General features: G+C 38.5%; 1 pseudogene; it reads right to left on the minus strand.

Moving 5' to 3' along the window:
* Positions 1–1,654: 1,654 nt before the first annotated feature.
* LOC149181458 (threonine--tRNA ligase, mitochondrial 1 pseudogene) overlaps positions 1,655–25,036 on the minus strand; it is a 38,649-nt pseudogene continuing 15,267 nt past the window's right edge.

A 25,036-nucleotide genomic window follows, 5' to 3' on the forward strand; every position in this document is an offset into this window, starting at 1 on the left:
CTAGAGGAAGTGTCCCAGATCGCCAACTGAAGGCATGTTCAGGCATCTTTGTCTCTGGCTACAACTCTGAAACTGGTGTGGCAGGTTGTGGCTCAGGCTCGCTTGATGTGACTTTGAAGCTTGTAGATGACCATCATTTCACCCCCTGTCAGGTACAAGGTGAGAAGATGGAGAAAACTCAACTGCAAGACTGTTCAATACTCTGGAACAAGTTCTAACATGTGTTTGGAATATCTTCTTGGCTGTTGATGCCCATTGCCAAGAAGTGATCCATCCAAGATGAATCTTTGTTCTTGCAGGACGTTTGTTTTTGAAGCATCTGTGTGAAGAATGGCTGGTTTTATCACAGTGCTTACATGGATGAAGATCAAAACAGTGATCTTTCAAATGGCCAACTCGGTCACAGTGTTGGCATTTCACGATCTGTTGTTTTTGTTGTTGTTGTTGCTGTGGAAGAGGGGCAGAATCTGGAACAGCTGGAGGTGAGCTGTCATGAGGAGCAGGTGAACTGTCATAAATGAATCCAGCACTCTGAAACTGAATGGGCTTGGCATAGTCTGGAATATGAAAGGACAAGTCCTTGTCATATCCAAGACCAGTTCTGTGCTTGTTGTGGACAAGCTGTTCCCAAGGTCTGATGATGGGCTTGGGAAGTGCAGATTGAGTTTCTGCATCTGCATGTACAACTGCTGCTTTATCTGTAACATTATTAACATGCTGCTGATGGGTGGTTGTCTCAATGTTCTGAACAAAAACAGGTTCAGAATGGTGTCTATTTTGATGTAGCTCTTCTTGCTGTAGCTGTGATTCAAGCTGCAAAAAATCGATCTTTTCTTGTGCATTTTGTAAACATGTCTGAATTTCTGAGAGAGATCCTTTGCTGATTTGTAATGTGTCATCAACAGTAGATAATATCAAAGTTTTAAGGAACTGTAATACTTCACTGGTTCTGGCCATCTGTCTTAATGCAGAAAAATAATATCTACTCACAGTACACAACAATATCCTTTATAAATGTCAGCAAATGATCAGTGTGCAGTATAAAAGATTACAATCAGCTCACCAAAATCTTTTATAGATCCACGCATCCAAAAAACTCTGTGGGTCCTCAAAAACCTGTCTGTGTGCCGCACTGCATATTATTCATTTATAAGTAAAGTAGTCTCTCCAGAATCCTTGTGGAAGGCATGGGTAAATATCACTTTTCCTCCTCTACTAAAGCTGACAATGATATGTAGTTTATACACACCCAAGTGCTTGGCAAATGTGCAAAAATCGAGAAGCAAAAACTAATGGCAGGATCATATGATAGTTTCAAATATCACTGGACAGCGCGCATTTAATATTTAAAACGTTTCACATATCATTGTGTAACCATGCTACCTCAAAAGTGTTGTTCAGGTTCTTTAGTTCTGCGCTCCTGCTTTCTCTTGCAACAACAATAATAACGCTCAGTATCAAACGAATCTCTGGTTTTTCTTCAGTTGTAAATCTTCCATGGCAGTTCCTCAGAAAGAAGGGACTGGACTGTAGCAGCAGCTCAAAGATGCATCAATATCGGAGACTAAACAAGAATGGCGTCCCTTATTAGCCAATTCAAGAAAAAATATCGGAAAATATTTTTTTATATTTCTGTGGTCACTTTACTCATCAATACACAAAATTTCATCAATAAGAACTTTGACTTGGTTCAGGTCAAACCCTGAACCTTGATATACATTTCCTGATCAGAGAACACAGGTTTTTACACTACATTGTGCATTTCTTCACTTCCAAATATGATATAAAATTTCTTTCCAATTCAGGGCAACAAAATTAGCTGAGAAATAAAGACCGAGGAGAATTTTAACTCTGAAATTTTATAATTTTCTAAGCAGCTTAGCCTGCCTTGAGCTAATGAAACGCTTCAATCTCCTCTCTAAACAATTTAAGAAGTTCATCCATACTCCTTACTTCATGTGTTGATTTATCTCGGATGCGAACACTAACCTGTCCAGTGTTTGCTTCCTCTTCACCAACAACTAAAATATAGTTGTATTGTGCTAGCTGTGCCTCCCGGACCTTCTTCTGAATCTTTCTGTCTGACGTATCAACATCAACATAATAACCAGCTTGATGAATCTGATCACGAACTCTCAATGCATACTCTGAAGATTTCTCTGACACCGGGCATACAATTGCCTGCCGAGGACTGAGCCAGAAAGGCCATTTCCCTGCATAATGCTCCAAAAGTATTGCAAGCATGCGCTCAACAGAACCAAGTATGGCCTCGAGTAATACTAGGCTCGAGTGACAAACGCTCTGAGCCGTCACTCCTCACACACGAGAAGCGGGGGGAGGAGCTGAAGAGTCTTCTTACAGTTCTACGCCCCTTTTCTCTGATTCCAAAGGCTAAGACTGCTAAGATTGTTAGAGGAGTAATTGATGCGGTTGGAAGATAAGGAGATTGATACACCGGGTCTGCTCGCCATGATGATACTGGGAATCCTTCAACTTAGCCTTGCTAAAATTAAGCTTTTCACGCAGATGTTGTATTAAAACCTGGTAAGTTCCCCAGCAAGGTAAATTTTAGTGAAACAATCGAACCTCGAGTGAAATGAAAGGCCAAACAGTCACTTGAAGAAGTCGAACCACTGAGATATCTCCAGCAAGGAAAGTTTTGCGTCTTTTTTTTCCTTATAACAGCAGTATACCAGCTCTATAAAACTCCATGTAGCTCAAAAAATGAGAAGTTAAGGGACTGATATTATACACAATAATATATTTCTTTGCTCAGTAGGTATATTCTCAGCCAGCCATGAAAATGAATGCAGACCCCGCAATGCTATTCTGACGGCACACAACACCAGTGTCCGCAGCCTAAATAGCGGACGGGCGCACCACACAAGTAATCCAGACAAGACACTGGTAGGGATTATAAAAAATTAACTGTAATAATGTCGAATAGCTTCCCATCGCAATTTTATTCAAGAGAATACTGAGCTTTAAAGGGCGTTTAATATAGAGGGCCCCGGGGTAAATTTAATCTTCATAACCAGATGATATCGCGTGCAGGAAACGATTCAACGGTAGAATAAAATGCACAGAAAATGATGGCAAAGATGCGCAGATGATGAAACGTTCAGGTATGGCCAGACAACAGTTCTGGCACGTAATCAATGCCCAGAGAGAATCAATGTCAGACTGCCGAAGGCATCTCCTTTTCCAACGCACTTTTCAGTAACGTCAATAATAAGTGCGCAGAGGCAGAATATGGGACAGAGGAGTGCTCAGGACAGAGGAGCGATAGACTCAGCAGTGGTAGCGCTATGTCAGGCATATGCGTAGAGAATATTGTGGACAGATGCGTTTATGAAGACAAAGGTGTTATAATGCAGCGCTTGAAAAGAATATGGCAGAGGGCCAGGACTGCCATGCACATAACAGGCCACAGAAAAACAAGCGGCTCTGATACCATGTTAAACACACATGGACAACAAAGAATAGGAAAGATAAATCATTTAGTACATTTTTTTATTAATAGGAGATGTACATTTATAATACAATGTTGTGACTCTTGGGTTTCAGATCCCAAGGTCTCTTGGACTGCTTAGTCTTTTCGGCTTCCACACTAACCCTTTAGGATTAGGTGTCCAACAGTTGTTGAAGGATAGTCCTCATCATCTTCGAAATCTTTAAATTTTACTTGCCTAGGAATGTTTCCTTCTTCATCAACCACTACATCAATACTTTCAACAATTTTCCCAAGTCTTTTATTGTAACACTTATATGCTTTGCTGTGGGGAGAGTAACCAAGAAGAATTCCTTCATATGCTCTAGGTTCAAACTTACCAAGGTTTTCATCAGTGTTTTTGATGTAACATTTGCTTCCAAATATTTTGAAGTATTTTACTGTGGGAGTCTTACCATACCAAAGTTCATGAGGAGTTTGAGTGCTGTTTACTCGGACATTTGTCTTGTTGAGAATAGTAACTGCAGCAAATGCGACTTCACCCCAGAATGTTGCGGGAGTTCCAGACTCATCAAGCATAGCACAAGCCATTTTTTGAACCGTTCTATTCATCCTTTCCACTACTCCATTTTGCTGAGGAGTCCTTGCAGTAGAGAATTCCCTTCTTATTCCATGTTCTTCACAAAAATTGAAAAATTCATCTGAGGTAAATTCCCCACCTCTATCAGACCTGAGGCATTTGATTCTGTGATCTGATTCGTTTTCAACCAAGGCTTTGAATGCTTTGAACTTTTTGAAAGCTTCGTCTTTATGCTTCATAAGTCCTATCCAACACATCCTGGAAAAGTTGTCAATGAACAATATAAAGTATTCTTCTCCTTGAGGTGACCTTTTCCTACATGGACCACATACATCAGTATGGACAAGTTCAAGTGGCCTACTAGCTGATCCTTCCTTCTTAGGGAAATTAATTATGGTTTGCTTCCCAAACTGACATGATTTGCATATTGTATTGTCTGGAATTCTGATGTCAAGGAGATCACGAACAACCTGATATTTGCACACTTTCCTTATTTGAGGGAAGCTTAGATGCCCCAATCTTCTATGCTATAGCCAATGTTCATCATTCTTGCTTAGATAGCATTGTTGTTGTCCTCCATTGAGTATGTATAAATTATTTGGTATTCTTATGCCTTTGATCACTGTTTCTCCTGTATCAAGCTCATGAACAATACATCCATTTGATCGAAATATTACCTCATTTCCTTGATCACACATTTGACTGACACTTAACAGATTATGCTTTAATCCATAAACATACATAACATTCCCAACTTTGACCTTTTCTTTCAAAAGAACAGAACCTGTACCTTTTATGAATGCAGGAGTGTCATTTCCAAATGAGACCTTCTTTTCCTTTTCTAAGGCACTATATGATTGAAGTTTTTCTTTATCACCTGTCATATGTTTCGAGCATCCACTGTCAATGTACCACTGGTTTTCCTACCCTTCCGCATATAAGGCTATACCACATCTTTTTGGTTGCGGTTCTTTCTTCCTCCATGTTTTGGGGCTCAATGAAGCTTTCTCCTTCTGAGTTGTTTGCCAAAACCTACTCCTGCATTCAGAATCTTTATGACCAAAGTTGTTACAAATAGAACATTCTATTTCATTTTCAAGAGCAGAAAAGTTATTGTAGGTTCTTTTCATGATTCCAGTCACACTCCTTTGATTTCGTGCTTCTCTGGTCATGATGGTCTTGTAGGCAACACATTGAGCTGCTTTATGTCCAAAGTTATGACAAGAGAAACATTGGCCATTGAAGAAATTCCTGTGATCATCAAACCTTCTGTCTAGGTGATTGTAATAGCCATTCATTCTTGAGGCAAATTGAGAATGATTTACCTATGGTTGGTTGTAGCTTCTGTTCATCCTTGAAGTAGATTGCCCTCGATTTACTTGGTGATCTTCATTGTGCCTTTGCTGTCGATTGTCAACCTGTTCACTTCTCCTTGCTGCTTCAAGATAACTTTTGGAGGTAGATGGCTTCTGTGCTTGAGATGTTTCTTCAGTATACCCAAGACCAGTCTTGATTAGAGGAGAACATTGCACTTTGATAATCTCATCTAAAGTTTCATATCCTTTAGCAAATCTAAGATTAAGAGCTTTTGTTTTCTCAATGTCCTTTCTAAGTCCCACAATTTCACATTCTAACTTTTCATTGTGTTTTTCCCTTTCAGCAAGCTGGAATGTCAGAGTATCTATAATCATATTATTTTCTTCTAAGAAAATTTTGAGTTTAGAAATTTCTTCATAAAGACCTTCTTCATCTATAGCATCCAAGTAATCATCATCTTCAAAAGCCATCAAAAGTCTATAATCATTACCTTGTTCATCTTCATCACTATTTGAAAATACATCACTGTCTTCATGTGTGTAATAGCTCTTCTTACTTACATTCTGTTTTCTGTTCCATCTAACTGGTTCCTTACCTTTGTCAAGATTATCTTTATGAGGACACTTGGCAGCATAGTGACCGACTCTTCCACAAGCAAAACATTTGAAAGGTAGCTTACCTCTGAATCTTCCAGAACCCCATTGAAGGTTCTTGACAAAATTTGATTCTTCCTCTTCTTCCGACATATGTCTTGAGTCATTGTAATCTCCTTTTCCTGAGGCTTTGAATGCGGCTTCTCTCTTGTCTGATGGTCCCCCTTTTCTCATTTCGTAAGCGGTTAGGATTCTGTGTAGCTGTGACATGGTAATGCTCTATAGATTCTATTTTTCTTCTATGGCAGAAACTTTTGATTCAAACTTAGAAGACAAAGATCTTAAAACCTTTTCAACCAAAACAACTTCTTTTATTTCTTCACCCAAATTTTTCATATGATTAACAATCTCATCTATACGTAGGAAATAGTTAGCCACACTTTCATCATTGTACATTCTGAGATTTTCATATTGAATTCTGAGAGTTTGTAGTTTTGCTCGTTTTACCTGATCATCTCCTTCATAGCTCAGAACGATCTTGTCCCATATTTCTTTTGTGGTTTTGAGCTGCATAACCTTGACGAATTCTGATTGAGATAGACTCCCTAATAGAGTATTGACAGCCTTTGCATTTGTTTCATACTGCTTCTTACCAGCCGTATCTAAAGGAGTTACTGATGGAAATGTGTATCCTATGTCCACGATATCCCAAACTTTTGTACCAAGAAATTGAAGACATGTTGTGATTCTTAACTTCCAATAGACGAAGTTGCTCCGATCAAAAATTGGTGGCCTGATCGATGCTTCTTTCTTGTAGTTGCTCATGATGATAGATCTTCCTTCAAGCGATCAAGCTTCTTCTGAAGGACCTGCTCTGATACCAATTGTTGGAAATAATACTGAGAGGGGGGGTGAATCAGTATTATTAAATCAATTATTTTTCATTTCACAATTAGATTTGTATATGCTACTTCAGCTATGGGAAACTGCATATATACACTACTGTGTCTAAAGAAACCAATGTATATCAGAAAACTTAAGATTCATTAATTGTTGATCTTTAATCAGTGCATCATGACTTCATTAATCATAAGAACAGTAAATAGGAGCAGTAAAACAAAATAGATCATCACACACATGGACACAAAGATATAAGGTGGAAACCCAATGTGGGTGAAAACCACATGCTGCAATTCGTCTCTATCTTCTTTTAATTAGAAACTTCTTTTTACAATTATTTTGTATCGGTGCAGTCTTATACCAGTATGCAGGCTGCAACCTGCAGAAGGCTACAACCTTCTCTTGTTCTCTAGCTTCTCCTGGAAGGGAGGTACAACCCCCTTAGCTCTTCTACTAGCTGAGGTACTAGTACGTAGGTGCTAACCTACAGAAGGCTACAACCTTCTCTTTTCTTCCAGGGACCACGTTTCATAAATTTTCAGACTGGATCCATGAATAACATCAATCAAACATCAAATATATCTGCATCAACCAATCTCCTTTGCACCAAACAAACTGAATCAAATAGTCACTTCTCTGAATGTTGTACCCAGAAAATAATAACAGTAACCAGACACCAATTCTGAACCCAGAACACTGCAGCAACAAACAGAAGTAGCTAAAACATATTTCAAGAGACGTATGCTACTTCAATGTGTACAACCTGTGTGCATACGCTTCTGAATTAAGCCCAACCTGCGTATACGCAATTTTGAATTACAGAACCAGTGTGTATACGTGCCTTTGCTTTGATGAACCTACGTACAGATCTATAAAGGATAATTCATTCTTTCAGATATTCAGACATCAGTTACACCCAGATTATCAGATTTATAGATCAAGTCATGCGCCAAATATAACAGATCAAAATCACACAAAGATACTACTATTCAAGTCTTGAGTTTTGACTCATCAATAGAACTTATCCATCTTCTTGCACTCAGGTTCCTCCTTGATTCAGATTCAGCTATGCACCATAAACCAATCACCAGATATTTCCGATCTTGCTCTTCATAAGATATTCAATACTTGAGTCGATACCTTTGCCAAATGATCTCCTCCTTTTTATAGTCTTAGGCCTTACTCAAACCATGGTCCAAAACCATAGAGAACCAATACTAGGGACCCAATACCTGGGTTTAATACTTCGGACGCAATACCAAGGTCCAAAACCATAGGTCCAAATACCATGGACCTAAAAATAAGCTTTCCCACATGTATGCGCTTTTCTGTGCATGAAAGTGCGTGCATACGCATACGCAACTTTTAATCTGAAATACCATGTGTATACGCGACTTCGTCAAAGGAAACCTGTGTATACCTCGCTTTCTTTCATTCTGAGAGCCTGAATAGTGATTTGCCATCTGAGTGAGTTGCCATCAAGGACAACACCTGTGTCATAGCGCCAAACCTGTGTCATAATGCCAACATACTCCTCTGCCTAATCCTAGTCGACTTTGGGAATCCATCACCATGGATTACATGTCGGGCCTTCCTTCTACTAAGCATGGCAACGACTGCATTTTTGTGGTTGTCGACCTGTTCTCTAAGATGGCCATTATGGCAACCTATAAGAAGAGTATCACAATAGAAGCTCTTCTTTGAATGAGTGTGGGTATATCTTGGGATCCCATAGTCCATTATCTCATATCGGGACAATAGGTTCCTAAGTACATTTTGGTCAAGTCTCTGGTCGATGTTGGATACCAATCTCATTAAGTCCATGACTTTCCACCCCCAAATTGATGGCTAAACATAGATCTTCAATAGGATGATCACACACATTCTGTGTATGTACAACTCAAATCATCCACGGACATGGGATGAAAGCCTCCCCTATGTCCAACACAACTAAAACAGAGCTATACATAGCTTAACTGGCCACAACCCCTTTCAGGTGGGGTTGGGATTCAATCCACTATATCTCATTGATGTGGCCATACTATTTGCAGCTACTCAGGTAGATTTGGCTCATGTCTAGTCTAAAACTAACAAGGTCAACAACTTCATTGAGTTCATTCATCACATCTACCAACAGGTCCATGACATACTAGACAGAGCTAATACTAAGTATAAGCAGTGTCATGATCAACATCGAGTGCCACACAATTTTGAGGTGGGCAAAAATGCTTGGTTACATTTGCAGAAGGAGCACCTCGATGGGCCCCACTGCAAGCTTCACCCGCTCCAATATGGGCCTTACACCATCACTAAGGATGTAGGGGAAAATTATTTCGAGCTCAACATTCCACCATTCCTTGGCATGCACCCAGTGTTCAATGTGGACCGCCTTTGACCATACTTTCTACCATTATCGGACACATCAAACATTGCAAAACAACTCACACCAACAGAGTTAAACCCGAACTGCATGGAACATGCCACAATTGATCAGATCATGGACATGTAGATCAATAACACTCGCCAGCAGAATATTCAATTGTATTGGACTGTCAAAGTTGGCCAACTCTCGCACCAAGGCAACTGGCTCACCAGGGACCAAGTTCAACAAACGTTTCCCCATCTCATGGAGGCACTCAATGCAATGGGGAGCATTTCTTCCTAAGGGGGAAGGATTGATCCAGGTGGATATTTGTGGCTACCCACCTATTCCACTTGGACCCCCACCATTGTTTATTTTTAGTTTCCTTAATTATAGTATAACTTACTATTTTTGGCAGTTTTTTAGGTCTAACTTCCGGAGCCGTTTTGAGGGACTAAAATATGTTTTTAGGGAAAATGGAGAGATTGAAAAAGACTCAAACCAATTGATATTTTTGTTTTTAGCCTCCACTTTGAGATCTTTGAAATGAGGTATTATGATAGCCAAACGAAGATCATATGCCAAAGTTACGACCCCGGGAAGTTGATGTACCAATTTACCCAATGGGGCCCATAGTTTTGACACTTCATCTCCTAGGGTTAGGATGTTTAGGGTTTTCCATTGTTTCTCAATAATAAATAGGCCTTTGAGCCTCATTATAACACATATCAGAGGCATGTAGCCGCTATATCTCTTCTCATAGATAAGCTACCATCGCCCGAGCTAGTTTATTTTTATTTCTATATGTAAGAATATTTCAGTTCTTTGATATTAATGAGATGAAGTTTTATTTATGTTGCATCTTTGTGTATATGGGTATTTCTGTATTTTCTTGCATTCCTACATAAGTCTAGATCAATCTGTATACTAAATGCTTTGCCACTAGAATGGAGCAACTTTTGCGACAAGCATCTACTCCAAGAAGGATTTAACTCTCTTTGATGAGTTATGGGCTTAGTGCATATTGGAAGAATCAAGGATCAACGTGAAATATGATATTGGATCAGATGAGCAATCTCAAGCCTTTCTAGCCTGAGTCAAGAAGTTGAAGAAGGGAAAGTCTAAGAAGAAAAACATGTCCAAGGTTCAATTCCTCAAGTGCAATGCTTTTGGACACCTTAAAAGGGATTCTCCAAACCAACAAAACAACAAGAGAAGGGAAGGGAGTGAAGTTCTGTCGAAGTAGTGGGAGAACTTGAGAAGAAGGAAAATAAGGAAAAAGTGAAGGATCTTTAGTACTAAAAAAGGTTCACTAACTGTCAGGTTATTTATAGGGATTAATCTTTCTTTTAGGATAGTATGTTTTGCATAACATCATAGAAAGAATCATATGATAGTAGCATGTCTAAAATTTACATGATTAAGTTGCTTTGTAGAGATCATCTAGATAGATGGATAGATAGACATTTTTCATATTGATCATCCAAGCCATTATCTAACATTATGTTAGAAGAAGTCATATTGCTTAGGTGGATCATCAGGATCCTGGAAGAACCATAATCATGAAAGGTTCTCGGAAGAAGCATTATGACAAAGGTTAGTAGACATTCCATGTAATGTGGAATCAATACTAGTAAAGGGATGAAAGAATGTAATGGGTCAGGATGTAGGCTCTTTGTGAGATATATGAATAAATAAATGTTAGACTTTAGGATTTTGTGCCCTTCTTTTGGAAAATTATGATTTAGATCATCCACAGTATTATGTACATCCTGTCGATGTTTCAAATCGCAAAGGGGATCCATCTTCAGGACAAAAAGTGAGTGACTGATTGAAAGAAGAGTTAAACGACCAAAAAAACCAGATAAATATCTAATGAGTGAACAAAAATATTAAAAAACCGACTAATTCTTTATATATATATATATATATATATATATATATATAAACTATATCTACATTAATAAAACGTATATATAAAATAAATAATAATTAATTATAAACAATTAATATATTTTAATTAATTATAAGTAATTAATAATTTATTTGTTGAAATAGATAAATAATAATTAATTTTATTTATAAATTAATTTTTAATTTTTATTTATTTCAAATTAATATAAATAAATAATAATAAATAATTTATTTATTTTTGATAATAATTTTTTATGAAAATTACTTGAAACCTGATTCACTTAATTAATAATAATAATAATTTTATTTATTTATTTGTTTAAATAGATAATTAATAATAATAATTAATTTTATATATAATTAATTTTAATTTTTAATTATTGAACTAACTAATTACTATTATTAATAATATATAATTTATTTCTTTATGATAATATTTTTTTATGAAAATTGATTGAAACCTATTTCACTTAATTAATTAATAATAATAATAATAATAATAATAATATAGTAATTAATTTGTAATAAATAAATAAATAAATAATTATTATTAATTAATTATCTATTCTTAATAAATAAATAATTATTATTATGAATAAATAATCATTAATAGTTTATTATTTAATTAATTTATTTAATAAGATAATTAACTGAAGAATTAATTCATATGTTAGTTAAAATGTTTATATATATCTATATATATATATATATATATATATATATATATATATATATATATATATATATATATATATTAATGAGATTCAAGAAAATGAGAGAGGGTTATACCTGGGATACTATACCTCAAAAGATCTTGAAGCATTAATATGCCTAATCAGGGGAAGCCAATTTCTACTGATCTCATTCCCACCATCCCTGTTGAGGTTATGCAGATATTTCATATTCTCTAGTGCCTCTTTGATTTTCCTCTTTTGATAATGATCTTCCCTAGCGATAATTTTGGCATTCTCCAAACAAACATGACACTTAGTTTTCGAGGAGTGTTCTACAAGGGTTGAAGTGCGTGATTTCCCATTCTTAATATTTGCTTCGTGCTCTTCAAGTCTTCTTTTTAAAGAGCACCCTGTCTCTCCAATATAACTCTTGCCATAAGAACAATCAATCTTATAAACTCCCTTAAGTTGTTTCTGATCGATGCTATCCTTGATAGACCTCATTCTTTGCTTAATTGTTCCACATGTCGTAAAATGAGTGAATATGTCCTTTCTTAAAATCTTAGCGATCTTATCAGTAACTCCTTGAATGAATGGAAGGAAAAATTTTCCGCAATTTTCTTGAGGGCCCTTGGAGAGGACCTTTCCTTCAACTCTTTTTATAGCTTTCTTAATATCGTTCTCCTTGTATCCTATATCCTTAAAAACAGAGGTTAAGTGCTTAATTTCTTGATTAAGGTGATCATTGATTTTGGTAGAAATGGATTAGGACACATTGATTTCAATATTGCAGAAAAATTCAATAGTTTGGACAATGGATTAGTAGGGATGACATATTGTGACGTCTTGGTGGGTGAGAGAATCTCTAGAAGCTCTCCTAAAATCAAGAATAAAGAATGCGAAATTAATCCAGAGAGTATGAGCAGCGTGGGTTTCTCTGTTGGATGGAACATCAACTGCCTTGATAATTCAGACAATGTAGGATGCCCAATTAAGGGTTTTTATAACAATGGTTGCTACATTAAAAACCTGGAAGATGAGCACAACAGCTTGATAGTTGATGGTAGCAGCTCCAAGGAGGTAAACAATTTGGAAATCAAAAAAGATGATAGTAGCTCCAATGATGTCAACATTGGAGGGAGGCATAAGATATTGAGCTTGGATGAGCATTTTATGATCAGACCCAATGAGAGCGACCATGAGAGTAGTAAAAATTGCGGGAAGAATAGTTCAGTTTTTAATAGCAAGGAGTTTGGTAGTTCGAATAGCATTGTTTCGAATAACATTGTTTCAAAATTTGAGCCTAAGAATAAGGTTATTAATATTTCTTCCCTAGATCTCAGTCCTAAAGCAATTAATATTCTTAGCAAAGGTTTGAGATTCACAGTTACTCCTAGGAGCTTTCCATTTGAGAGCATCATTTGTAACATTGAGAATGGGACTCAAGGCCTCTCCTTAGATGACAAAGAAGTATTAAGACATGAATATTCCCTTATAATGAGGAAAGCCAAACCGCCAAGAAGTAATTTGAATAAGGATGAGAAGGTTGCTTTCAAGTCCCTTTGAAATAATGACAAGATCATGGTGCTTAAGGCAGATAAATGAGGAGCAGCTGTTGTTTTAGATAAATATTATTACATTCATAAAATTAATGAGCATATTAATTGCGGTAGTTATAGGAGACTTAAGTCCAACCCCATACCCAAGGTTATAAAAGAGGTCAAGAAGGCAATCTTGGAGTCCAACCTTGATGATAAAATAAAAAAGAAGTTAATTCCTTCCTATGAGGTTATCCCTAGAATTTATGGGTTACCAAAAATACACAAGGAAGGGATCCCTCTTAGATCAATAGTCAATACCATTGGATCCCCCACCTATGAATTAGCTAAATATGTTGCTAAGATCCTGAAGCCTCTTGTTGGGAACACATACTCTTTTATAAAGGAATCTAATGATTTTGTAAAACTTATAAAAAATGAGAGGGTTGATAGGGATGAAATTTTGGTAAGTTTGACGTAGTATCCTTATTTACAAAGATTCCCTTGGATGAGGCTATTCATGTTATAAAATAAGTCACTGATCCAGAAACAACTTAAATTGCAGCGATCTGTTTGCATTCCACTTTTTTCAGTTTCCAAGGAAGTTATTATGAGGAGATATCTGGAGTCATAATGGGATCCCCTCTCTCACCAATTGTTGCCAATTTATACATGGAGTATTTTGAGAGAAAATCCCTTGACTCATATCCTTTGAAACCAACATGGTGGAAGAGATTTGTTGATGACACCAACTTAAAATGGACTCATGGTAGGGCTGAGCTTGAGAAGTTTTTCAATCATCTTAACTCTATCTCATTAGAAATTAAGTTTACTATGGAGCTTGAAGAAAATGATAGAATTACTTTTTAGATGTCCTTGTTATCAAAAAGGAGGATGGTACTTTGGGACACCAAGTCTTTAGGAAGAAAACCCACACTGAAAGCTATCTTCATGCTGATTCGTACCATCATCCATCCCAAAAATTTGGTGTCCTTAACACTCTTGCTATTAGGGCCCTTAGAATATCTGACTCTGATCACCTTAATGAAGAAATTAAGCACTTAACCTATATTTTTAAGGATATAGGATACAAGGAGAAGGATATTAAGAAAGCTATAAAAAGAGCTGAAGGAAAGGTCCTCTCCAAGGGCTCTCAAGAAAATTATGGAAAATTTTACCTTCCATTCATTTAAGGACTTACGGATAAGATCGCTAATATTTTAAGAAAGAAGGACATATTCACTCAGTTTACGACATGTGGAACAATTAAGCAAAGAATGAGGCATGTCAAGGATAACATCGATCAACGACAACTTAAGGGAGTTTATAAGATTGATTATTCTTATGGCAGAAGTTATATTAGAGAGACAAGGCGCTCTTTAAAAACAAGACTTAAAGAACATGAAGAAGATACTAAGAATGGGAGATTGTGCACTTCAGCCCTTGTAGAACACTCCTCGAAAACCAAGCATCATGTTTGTTTGGAGAACGCCAAAATTATCACTAGGGAAGATCATTATCAAAAGAGGAAAATCTGAGAGGCACTTGAGATGATGAAATATCTGCATAACCTCAACAATGATGGTGGGAATGAGATTAGTGGAAATTGGCTTCCCTTAATTAGGAATATCAACACTTCAAGGTCTTTTGAGGTATAGTATCCTAGGTATAACCCTCTCTCCCTTCCTTGAATCTCATTAAAATATATAAAATTTTAACAAACATATGAATTAATTCATTAGTTAGTTATCCTATCAAATAAATAAATAAAATAATTATTTATTAATGATTATTTATTCATAATAATAATAATTTATTTATTAATCCTCGATGGGGGTGTCCAATATATGAGACAATTGGTCTCACGCTGGAGTGTCGAGCTAGTTGAGCCTCCACGCATAGCAAAAATGCCTTAAAGGCCCATTGTGACCTGGGCCGGAATCCCGTGAGCGATACTTAATGTGAAGTGAAGATAGGAGGGTGGCCATTTGTAGTTGTTGGGTGATGAGGAGGGAGTGTTGGGCGTGATAGAGTAGTGAGGTATTGGCACCCTAGCTTAGGCTAAGGCTTGGGGTGACAATGTAGGATGAACTCGGGGCAGGTGGATGTGTGGGGGACTGGAATCTGTAATCAATCTGGTTGTGGGATCTGAGTGGGAATTGGAGCAATCGACGCAACGAGGGATAAATTTTTTGGGTTGGAGATGCTAGTTTTTTGTATCATCGGAAGTGATCTAGCCTTGAAAAATGGTGGAGAGGCTAAGGCACAAGATTTCTAAAGAACTCATAAACCGTTTGGTGAAATTCCACCCGGATTGTATTTTATTAAAATAATTAATATTTTTAATGGCGTTCTTAAGTCTAAACTTAGGGAAATTAAAATATTAATGGGTATTAATCAAAATATGAGTGAGAATGATCTAGAAGTTGGATCAAGTCATGTTTTAATCTTATCCATCGATTAGAGACTTAATCTCGGCCGTTGAACACTCAACAAGAAAAGTATAAAATGGAGGTTGGGGTTCATTTGAAAACACATAGAGAGATTGAGGAAATCGATTTTGTGAGGTGAGAAGTTATCAGGAGAAAAATTGATTAGGGAGATATTGCAGCTGAGGGGTAGAGAGAATCTAGGAGAAGGACTTTTCAGAAAATACAAAACAAAGAGGTGGAGAGAGTTTGCAGAGAGACAACGTAGTAGGCGGGTGAGCTGACGCAAAAATGTTGCCTTTCACGCATAATCCAGAAATGTCGGAACAAAAAACACTGTTGGGAACTATCGGGAGAGCTGACACAGAGGAAACATAGTCGCCAAGAGAGATGATGCAGAAAAGATGCATGTCACGTAGAATATAGAACTATCAGAACAATCGAAACTGCCAAGAACTGCTGGAACAACTGAGAGGGCTGACATAAAGGGCAGAGAAGGTGATGCAAGGCTGACGCAGAGTCAACACAAAAATAGTCAGGGTTAACCAGTCTTGTTTCCGAATCATCTGGAATTTTTCCAGGTGAAGTGAGGTAAAACTCACTTAGATTACTACATGAGGATCCTAGATTTGTATTCAGATATTTCTCCTGCATAATGATAAACCCTCAGAACCGCTACATCATTTTTCCCGCATTGGGTTTTTCGGGGACTATTGTGTCAAAAAATAAGTGTATCCTATGTATCTTGTTCTTTACTATGTTTTCTGTTTCATGAGATCAAATATTTAATTAATGTAGGTTGTAGAAGTAATTTGTTTTAGTATTCAGAAGAATAACTTGATGAATGTAATTTAAAAATCACGTAGGCGAAGTAGATTCAGATTTGTTGCAATAGGGGTTCCTTTGAGTGTAGGAATTTTCACGTGGTATCAGAGCATTGATTTCGAAATAGGAAGAGTAGATCCAGTGCTAAGTAGTGAGGCCAAAAGATGCATTTGGTAGCAATTCAAATCCCCTTGAAGGGATTGCGCAGTCCTTGCCGGGAAGCAGAGATCTAAGGAAATCTCTCTCTGAGTTAGATGACAGAGAGGTATGATTTCCAGTTCGTGAGTTTTCATAGGTTGAGGGAGTGACACAAAGCCTTAGTGTAGTGCCTGAACGGCACAGTTTCTACCAGGGCAGAAATCCGCTAGAAAAGAACGAAGACACATTGTTATCAAGAAAACTAGTGTCTATGCAGAGCTGCTAGTCCCACTAAGGCTGGTAGCTACCTTAGAAACAAACAAACTAAAACTACTTTCATTTTCCTTTATGAGAAATAGATAAGAGGGGAATAAGGAGACCAACCTCTGTCTTGCGCTTTGTTCCTTGCTCGATTCCTCTCTCTTCTAATAGGTCTTCGCCACTCACTTCCTCGTCTACCCAGCTTCAAAGAGCACCTGTAGAATCAAAGCAGCATAACACTATCCAATAACATAGATCTATTATCATAAACAATATAGGACCAGATATATATTAACCACACAAATGCATATAACATCAATCATACAAGAATGTGCAGGAAAACTTGAATAGCTTTATTGATAATAAAGAAAGAGAAAAGAGGATTACAACCAATTGTTCTGACCCAACATCATCCTCTCAGCAAGAAATCCCTTCTTCACCTCATGAAAAGCTTAGATCACCCAACACTATGATATTGCACCAAGAAACCAACAGCACTTCCTTACAAGATATAAAATTCCAACCCCTGTATCTCTGGGATGAGGGATCCATATATAGATGTTTGCAAGGGGGGTGAGTCAGCTTTTGAGATTTGATTAGTGTCCTCCCTCTGATAGTTCTTGATTCCACTTGGAGATTGATGATCTCTTACTCATCCCTGGGCGAATGCAGAGAGGCAAGTGTCATAGGAGAAGTTTCTGGAAGATTCCATGATCCTCCACCTTGCGAATTGACCCTGCCATTTGTCCACTCTCGCCCATCGCACCCCATAGAATGGATTTTCAACATGCATCACACCTACTGTGTGTAGGCAGGTGGGATGCAATGCACTTTGACCATGGAGCAGTTGAAATGGTCCAGTTTTGACCAGTTCTGAGTAGTTTTTCATGGATAACTTCTGGGAGATGCTGTAATCAGTTGACCTTGTTCTTTTAGGGGTTAGAACAACACCTTTAGGGACTTAGGAGCCCTTGGTTTATGGACATTTATGATTGGGGTTGCAATGCCAAAAAATGTCTATAACAGTTGCCCCCTAAAGCATGAGGTCGTTAATCTTTTGATGTCGGGTGAAATGCTTTATCATGAGGATCCAAAGTTTTTTCAAGCTGGAAGGTGACGTGTAATAAGATACAATACAATACATTATCTTCATAATATTTTCATGATCTACCTGAGGCAGGCATTCCCATGCTCAGCTTTATAAATTCATTTTCGTGTACATGAGACAGACAATCGTCTGAGTGTAGACTGATGATTCTGGTAGAGCCATCATCCCTTAGATTGGATGATTATCTGTGCAGCAATGATGTACATTTGATGTATTTATTTTCTTGAATATATATTGCAGCCCAGATGGATGAAACTAGATCCGGGGTCTTCAATCTCATTCGATCTTCACTCAAAGTACAAGTCGATCCATGTGAGAGATGTTCTGGAGTCGAACATGGAAAGACATCGCCTGATTACCAACCAATGATGTAAGCTGTTAATAGGCGCGAGAGGAATCACCGATAATGATGATGACCCTCAAGGTACTACAATACAATTCACGTGGTGTGAATAAGGAACTTGGCATCGAACACCATGCAAAATCTTTCGGTCGAAGGCCATTTATGTAAACCTATCGCCGAAAGTGAGAAACTTGCCATTCAGGCATGCAAGCTTCAAAGTACTGAAAGGGTTGTTCCTAGATCGACTTCTTGGATAATGAGCTGATGTCAACAAGAAGCGATCCGTCATAGGAGGGCCTTAGTGAATCCCACATCAATGACATGGAATGGAGCAAATGATTTTAATGGAGGTGAAAACGATCTGGTGATATAAGGTTCAGGGTGGCGGTCATGAAAGAATGGAGCGTAAATGTATTGCAGTGGGTGAGACACAGGTGAATTCTCTGAGCGACTTCTCTTGAACATATCGGCGAAACTGACATGATGGATCGGTAGCATTAACCCCAAATATGGATGGTGTGACGGAACCATGGTGATGTGACCAGTGAATGGAACAACCCAACCCGACTCGGATGTGGAGTGAAAGTGTCATGTTCAAGAGCGACTTGCTACCAATAAAGTTTTCTTCCCAATTTTTCCCCAGTCATTGCTAACCAGTACCTCTTTATTTTTGTCAAGCTTGAGGAGGATAACATATGCTTGTTCTATAATTTTCCCTTCGGGCAAACCCATCGCTACGTTTTAATGAGCCTAGCAATAGTGAAACTCGTTCTTGTCTGTTATGGACAAGTTTGTCGCTATTCGGTTTTAACAAGTTTAACGACAAAGATATCTCAGTCCTTTTCAATTTTATAGAGTCTGAAAAGGGACGTAAAGAAAACTCCAAAAATCCTTTTTCGTCACATGATCCCTTGAGTCCGAAAAAGTATAAAACAATACAAAAGGGATGGATTTTCGGTACTTTTAACGAGCCGAACAAAACAAGCGCTCGATCTTTTTGTGTAATAATCCCTCAAGTCCAAAAAACATTAAAATCTAAAGGAGGGATAGCACTTCTGGTCACTTTAATGAGCTGGAGAGGCCAATGGCTCGGCAATATTTTCATATTTTACAAGTCAGTTGAAAAGAGCTTAAAGGAGACTCGTTTTTGAGGAACGAGTGATAGATTCGGGTAGTAGCTAATTCCAGGGAAGGTTTGGAATTTTCCAATCACGGCAGTGTCACAAGGATGGCTAACAGGATCACTCTTCGCAGCTATTCGTCAAAAAGGGTAAACAATCAAATGGGGGTGAATGATCAGCCAATACAGAGTGCAGGTGATGATGAAAACACAACCAAGGCTTCAAAGGTTGATGATAATACATTCACAATGGTTATTTACCGGAAATTTGTTCATTTTTTAATGAGCTTAAACTCTGGAGGAACATTTTCTCATTTCTTATGTTTATTTTTTAACGAGCTTGAATTCCGCGTTAAAACTGCTCGATAATCCAGTCGTATAATAAGGATGTCTCATATATAAACGACATCTTTTCAAAGCTTTGCCCCGCATCCTTTCTTTATGCAAGTTAGGAAATGACCAATCCTATGAGTTTAAAGGGTTAGAGGACCTATAAATTTAAAAAATAAATGGTCACTCTTCGCTTGCATGCCAAAAGGTTTTCATGCCCCCATGTATAGCGAAGTAGAGTTTCCAGGTTACCTCTCAATTTGCAGACAAAACATTTGTTTTATCGGGAAAGGCCTACCTTTTCAGGTTACCCCTCAATTTGCAGACAAAACATTTGTTTTATCGGGAAAGGCCTACCTTAACAGAGGTATCTTATTCCGGTCTAATCCCATTTTCCAAAATGGATGGGTGTGTCAGGCCAGTCATATACTCTCCGCAGAAACCCACCCTATACCCAAGGTTTTCCGGTCGAAACAGGCCAGGGTGAATGCCCCCTGGGTTTCAGTCATATCCTCTGAATCACTCTCGTTCATCAGGAGGACGGACTGGGGATTGATGAGACATTCCTTGCATGAAAAGACCATTCAGGGTTGGTATATGACTATTTGCTATGTGTGAACCGGGGAATGAAAGCTGGTTTATGAGCTTGACCACTCTTCCTTCGTGCGAAAAACACATTACTCTAAAGAGTGAGGAGACAATGGCTCCCATGCAATAAATATAGTCTCGTCCAAGGAGTAGATTATAATCCAGAGGTCCTTGGACTACCATTACGTTCATGTGAACGGTTTTCCTTCTCAACGTTATCGGCACATTGGGAAGGATCCCTAACGGTCGACTGGTTCCTTTGTCAAAGCTTGTTAGATTTCTCATCTCAGGCAAAAGCGATGGTGAACCAAGCGCTTTCCAAGCAGTTGAGGAAAGGATACTCATAGAAGCCCCTTCATCTATGATGGTACTGGCCATGACCATTCTATATATTTGAGTGATGATTCGAAATGGTACACTAGCCGGTAAGCGGGGTTTGCCTAGTAGATTCCAATCGAAGGAAACAACTAGGTTGCTTGGAGGTGGGACCGAATAGACGGCCGGATATGACTCTGACGAACTTCCTTCCTGCGGTAAAGGAATGGGTAGACTGCCCCCATGTTCATCGAAGTCTGTGCTTACGAAGAGAATTTGGACGGTGTCATCCTTGTTCTCTTTGGTGATTGTATCATCTGAAGACGGATCCTCTGAAGGCATGACCGGGTCAACTGCCGCCTCGACCTTTTGACTTTCGTTTGGTGTGGATTCAGATGGTTTATCTTCAATGATAGACGTTTCGGCTGACCACAAGGGCATGTCAAGCGGATTTTCAACTAGTGACGGACTCGGCAAGAGTTTCTTATATCCAGGAGGAAGCCGTAATGGTGAAACCGGACGGTCTTCCAAAACTCTTTTAGCTTCGTCTAAGAAGGGACAATGGTGGATGGCGTGATCGCCTTCACACAATTTACAGGGAAATTTATATTTTCCTTTTTTTCCAGGGGATTCACTTTCACTAGTTGACAGTGTATGCTCAACATGATCGTCAGAGGTTGATGACACCGGATTGTGCAAACGAGGAGACTAGTCCCTTAAGATCTGAGGGATGCAAGGACAATCTCGATGATAGTGGTCTCCTTTGCAAATGACACATGGTGATTTAGGCCTGGACGGTGCAGTGTGTGGATTTTCGCTAGACGATGCCTGGTCGCCCCTTTTTGCCTTTGGCTCCTTCTTCTTCTTCTCAGTTACTTGACTTTTGGCTTTACCAGCTTCATCAAGCGAAGAGGAAGGAGGAGAGGAAGAATTGGACGAAGTACAGGGTTGAGGGGTAACTCTGGTATCGTTTAGTTGTTGACTTGATTGTTTAGGAATCACGGTGTTCTAAACGATAGAAGTTGAGAAGAGCCATACGGGCAAGCCAATTGTCAATCCTAGAAGAGACAATGTGGCCATATGGGGTGCACCAACATCTCCCCAAGAGGAGAAGGGACTAGGATTTCCTCCAAGGGGAACTCCTTGGTTGGTGGACTCCATTTTTCTCAACCTAAGACCAACATAGGAAAGGTGATATTTATTCCAATTAAAATAAATTTTAGATGCTTTGACACAACTTGTTTTTTCAATTTTTAAGAGTCGAGAAAAAACAAAAGATGACTCTAGTCGCCTTCGATTTTTAATGAGCCTGAAGTGACAAGTGCTCAGATGGACCTTTTCCTTTAAGGAGTCTGAAAAGGAACGAAAGGGACTACTCTAGAAATCTAGACAGAGGGATTACCAAACAAATCGAAAAATTGTAGAATACTTTTTACGGTACGGCAGTCAATCTTCCCGAATGCTGTGTTTAGTGCATTGCGATCGATAGGGCAGTAGACACGACTTCCTATGGATAAAGGATATAGCCTATTGTGGTCTCCCAAAATATACTCGACAGTACGTGGGAGCACAAGTCCGTACTGGCACTTGTCGTCTCAAAGTGGAGGAATCACCCAACCAACAGTGAAAACAACAGTTACCAGGCTTTACGACGTCGAAATACATCTCTAGCCTAGACTTCTAGATGTTGTGCGTTAGGTTACAAAGCGTTTTTAGATTCATTAAATTTATTTTATAGTTGATCTTGCTTAAGAAATTTGCCTTTTAGGTTCACCGCGTGATGTAGATGTACAATTCCTAAAATGCAATCTAAGATGATAAACAGTCGTTTAATCTTCTTTTTGCAATGAAAATCCTAGCTACTAAGGAAAGAGAGATGGCGTTCTTTCAACAAAGAGCAGAGAGCACACACTATATGCATTGTCCTAAATCAAACCAACAAATATTCTAAATGCAAATGCACATGTATGTGTTTGTTTTCAACCTTCTTAATGTGTGAATGATAAAAGGAAAGCTAAGCGCAAATATGAATTATTTTTCAAAGTGACGTTACTAACAAGTTTCTTTTCAAGACAAAATGAGGACAATGACGACACTTGCGACTTGGAAATGAAAACTTGCTTTCGACACTTGAAAAACTACTAATTCAAATCAAATACAAGAGTAACAGTGTAATCAACTATCAAGAACAATCGGATTCTCTTCTGTGACTGAAAACGACACTTGCGACACTTTCAAATCAAGAAAGGACAGTACAATTACACTACTTCTTTGTAAAAGAGAACTAAAAATGGCTCAAAATCCATAAAAACATTTACAGTTCTTTGCACAATGGAGGCGGAATAATGGCAAGGAAGGGGGTTTCCAATAGAGGTGTACTGACTACAGGCAGCAAAACTCTTGAATAGAGCTGAAAAGAGTGAACACAGAAACCAAAATCTAAGAGCAGAAGAGGTCTGATCAATGCACCTATAGCACAGGGAAACTAAAATGCAACACACCTACTACACTCGGGAAGTGCAATGCATTCAGGTTTCAAAGAAGAGATAGTGCGATGGACCAGGGACGAGACTTTAACTGGGTTCCGGGTCACAGTTTGCAGCTCAGTTCAGGGATTTAGGCCGAGCAAGTGGTAATCAGTAAATGAATCACAGGGGTAGATCTAAGGAGGTTACTAGAGCCACCACAAGGGAAATTAGAGAGCTTGTAAATCAATTGTTTAATTCATAAACAAAACCCGGAGATAGACTGAAGCAACATTGATCTACTTTACACTTGCATAGAAAATGCAGTTCGAAGGCTAGCTGGCTTGACTTCAGGCTCTGTCTGTAAGTTTATAAAGTAAACAAATGTAGATAAACAAACAACCTATTTGCTCCCCAGCGGAGTCGCCATTTTGTTATCGGGAAAACTAGTGTCTATGCAGAGCTGCTAGTCCCACTAAGGCTGGTAGCTACCTTAGAAACAAACAAACTAAAACTACTTTCGTTTTCCTTTATGAGAAATAGATAAGAGGGGAATAAGGAGACCAAGCTCTGTCTTGCGCTTGGTTCCTTGCTCGATTCCTCTCTCTTCTGATAGGTCTTCGCCACTCGCTTCCTCGTCTACCTAGCTTCAAAGAGCACCTGTAGAATCAAAGAAACATAACACTATCCAAGAACATAGATCTATTATCATAAACAATATAGGACCAGATATATATTGACCACACAAATGCATATAACATCAATCATACAAGAATGTGCAGGAAAACTTGAATAGCTTTATTAATAATCAAGAAAGAGCAAAGAGGATTACAACCAATTGTTCTGACCCAGCATCATCCTCTCAGCAAGAAAGCCCTTCTTCACCTCATGAAAAGCTTAGATCACCCAACACTATGATATTGCACCAAGAAACCAACAGTACTTCCTTACAAGATACAAAATTCCAGCCCCTGGATCTCTGGGATGAGGGATACATATATAGATGTTTGCAAGGGGGGTGAGTCAGCTTTTGAGATTTGATTAGTGTCCTCCCTCTGATAGTTCTTGATTCCACTTGGATATTGATGATCTCTTACTCATCCCTGGGCAAATGCAGAGAGGCAAGTGTCACAAGAGAAGTTTCTGGAAGATTCCATGATCCTCCACCTTGTGAATTGACCCTGCCATTTGTCCACTCTCGCCCATCGCACCCCATAGAAGGGATTTTCAACATGCATCGCAGCTACTGTGTGAAGGCAGGTGGGATGCAACGCACTTTGACCATGGAGCAGTTGAAATGGTCCAGTTTTGACCAGTTCTGAGTAGTTTTTCATGGAGAACTTCTGGGAGATGCTGTAATAAGTTGAAATTGTTCTTTTAGGAGTTGGAGCAACACCTTTAGGGACTTAGGAGCCCTTGGTTTATGGACATTTATGATTGGGGTTGCAGTACCCAAAAATGTCTATAACACACGTAGAAGGGGAATTTTCTCCTTAGAGAACTTTTCGCCAAAAAGTTTGAATTTCTCACTTGCTGAGCAGTCCTAAGTAGTGACTAGAGGAAACAATTTCGCAGTTGGGTGAGATGGCATTGCATGGGCTTACAAATGATGACAGGTTGTATGAAGCCTCCAACTATGTCATATGGAAGACTAGAATCTTAGCTGTTATGGAGGAATATGATCTCGAGGCTTACGTCAATAGTGTTGTAGCTGTTCCTGCTGAAAACAATCAAAAGAATAAGTACAAGGCCAAGTAGGGGAAGGAAAAAGGCTCATTCTCAATG

This window comes from Pinus tabuliformis, chromosome 3_2 (assembly GCF_031772625.1).
Source record: "Pinus tabuliformis cultivar Carrire ecotype Pingquan chromosome 3_2, CPIR1, whole genome shotgun sequence".
NCBI lineage: Eukaryota > Viridiplantae > Streptophyta > Pinopsida > Pinales > Pinaceae > Pinus > Pinus tabuliformis.